Consider the following 2,991-nt stretch of genomic DNA (forward strand, 5'->3'; position numbering starts at 1 on the left):
AAAGGAGCGTAACTAATTCAGGGCAATAATAATTCTGTGGTATAGAACCGATATTGGCGCCACTATGCTTCACTTCTCCAATCAGCTTGAAGGTCACATAGCTAGGATAGCTTTCCAGGAAGTCCTAATGGGCCTGGGCTGCACTCAGGAGCTGTTTACCTGATTGGCAATTACAAGGCCCTTTAACAGGGAGCAGGGGATGGGGTTGGGGTGGCAGGATGGTTTTGGGGGAAAGTTCCTCGGGATCCCACCATCTGCCAGCAGTCAGGTTGTGGGATTCTTTCTAGAAGCCATGGTGTGCCATACCCTCTCAACCTCTTGCATGGGCAGTGCAGGCAGACTCCCCGCCAGGTATGGGATCACCCACAAAGGCATACAACATAATTTTTTAACTTACTTATCAAATTAAAAAAAAACAAATGATATGGTATAATTTGAAAAGCTAAAAGTCATTAAGTAACTGTTTATTCCTATTAATAATCTCATTCACAGACGTTGATTAGCATGGTTCTCATACCTATCTTAATTTTTAATTTTCTGGCCTGCTGGTTCTTTCAGAAGAATGAAGCATTCTCCCTTCTTTACGTCTACCTTAGTGTGTTGGCTTCTGAAAATATTATGCTTTATGTCGAGTGAAATTGATGTAAAAGCCAAGTATTAGTCAGTTTGTCTGTGGTAATAAACAGTTGTCCAATAACTGTGGCTTATAAGAGTAGACATTTACTTACCACTCATGTTATATGGTGGCTTTACATCAGCTGTGGCCTGTTCCAATCTACAGTCCTCCTTTAGTCTGCTGCATATTGTTCTAATTCTCAGACTCTGGATGAAAAAGTAGCCTCCTATTTGATACATGCTGTTGTCATAACAAGGGCAGTGGCAAGAAACAGATCCAAATGCACAATCCTATTTAAAGCCTCTTTTAAGTCTTGGCATGAGTCACGCTCACACACATCCCACTTACAGGGACTGGAAAGTGACTCAATAAACCAAATTGTAACTAAATTCAAAGCACCCTTAGGCCCTGCTGCACAGAAGGAACAATGAGTCTCCAGCTAGGGACCCCAAATGTGAATTTTCAATGATCATTGATCTTTCTCGGAGATTTCTAATATCCCGTCCATTCTCTGGTTTTCTAGACATACAGGACTTCAGGGGAAAGCACATCATGGCCAATGCTGTTCATTGCATGAAAAAGTGTACTTCACCTATAAGGAGATACTGCACTTTATATAGTTCTCATGGGGTGTATATGACTCTGTCTCAGAGGAAGGATCCAACAGATGTGAACAATTTAATTATGAAGCAGTTGGTTAACTTAACAGTTCTGATTTCAGTCACAAAGTGTTTCTTTTTAAAGGAATCATCTAATTCCACAGATGACACCTCAGATAACATCTATTCTGATAAGATTATAAGGTTCTAAAGTTGAAATTTAAGGTTTTATGAAGGGCTAGGTCTGGCTTTGTGGCATAGCAGGTAAAGCTGCACCATAATCCCATATATGCATCAGTTAGAGTCCCAGTTGCTCCACTTCTGATCCAGCTCCCTTGCTAAAGTGCCTGGGAAAGCACCAGAAGATGGCTCAAGTGATTGGGCTCCTGCACTCAAGTGGGAGACACGGAAGAAGCTCCTGGCTCCTGACTTCGGATTGGCACAGCTCCGGCCATTGCTGCCATTTGGGAAGTGATGGAAGACTCTCTCTCTTTCTCTTTTTCTCTTTCTCTTTCTCTTTCTCTTTCTCTTTCTCTTTCTCTTTCTCTTTCTCTTTCTCTTTCTCTTTCTCTTCTCTCTCTCTCTCTCTCTCTCTCTCTCTCTCTCTCTCTCTCTCTCAACTCTAACTCTAACTTTCAAGTAAATAAATAAAGCTAAAAAAAACTTATGGCTAATGGTTACCAGTAACATAGACAGAGATACATAAATAGATATAAATAAACGTATAGGTCTAGATTTAGATGTAACTATAGATATAGATGATATCTTGAATTTGGCACATTGTCATTGGCTTCTCTTTTTTCTCCCCTTGACTATAAGCTCTGGTACATTCCTCATTGGAGCCTTAGTGCCCAACTCAAATGCCTGAACATAGTCAGAGTTCAATAGAGGTTTATTGAGTTAATAAATGAGTATTAATTGTGTGGCTTGGATGAACAAAGTACATGGTAGAAAATGCTGGCAGCATAGTTTGGATACATATCATAAAGATCCCCAAAACTTCATGGGCTTTTCACATCTTTTACTGATTGTTCCTAAAATAGGATTTCTCTGGAAGTGCCCGGGGTATAGACAATAAAAGAAAAGTTTTAAGGGACTCAGTATTTCTTGGCTATCTTTATTAAGCTTCTCTTAGAGAAAGTCATACTAGATATGTTTCATGGGATAAATTCAGGACCTGTGTCTTCTTGGTGTTGATATATATGAGAGCACCTTGTCAGAGGACTGGTGCATAGTGCTTGCTCGGCAAATGCATACTGTCTTCTTATATTATTAGGCCAAAAATGATTGTGTCTTTCTTTTCCACGGAAATCTTTAGTAAAAGGAAAAAGATTTATACAATCTGAAGAGAAACCAGAGTTTCACATCTTTCTTCTTATTCTTTTATAAAGCCCATTTTCACTTTCTATAGTCTCTGGCAACCCCTTGTATGAACTAAAGAAAACAAACTCTGATAGATTCCAGGTCATACTTTTCCATTGCTGGAAAACCATAGTTTGTGAATGAAATTTCTGTGTCCTAATACCCTCTATCCTCAGTGCAATTTCTTTTTCTTCCCATCAGATATCCTTAAAGGATTTACTATGGTAGGAAAGAGATAGTTTTTATTCCCTAACAGCTTAAGTTCAGGGAGAGACTTTCTGTTTCAACATATCCAGGTAAGTGTTTGGATAAACCAAATTGTAGCTTAATTTAAAGCACCCTTAGGCCCTCCTGCAAAGAAAGAACAATGAAAAGTTGACTGTACAGTTTGTGACCCAGAATGTATGAATTTGC

General features: G+C 39.3%; 1 pseudogene; it reads right to left on the minus strand.

Moving 5' to 3' along the window:
• Positions 1-2,475: 2,475 nt before the first annotated feature.
• Positions 2,476-2,570, minus strand: LOC133753847 (U5 spliceosomal RNA; annotated as a pseudogene).
• Between the last annotated feature and the right edge of the window lie 421 nt (positions 2,571-2,991).

This window comes from Lepus europaeus, chromosome X, assembly GCF_033115175.1.
Source record: "Lepus europaeus isolate LE1 chromosome X, mLepTim1.pri, whole genome shotgun sequence".
NCBI lineage: Eukaryota > Metazoa > Chordata > Mammalia > Lagomorpha > Leporidae > Lepus > Lepus europaeus.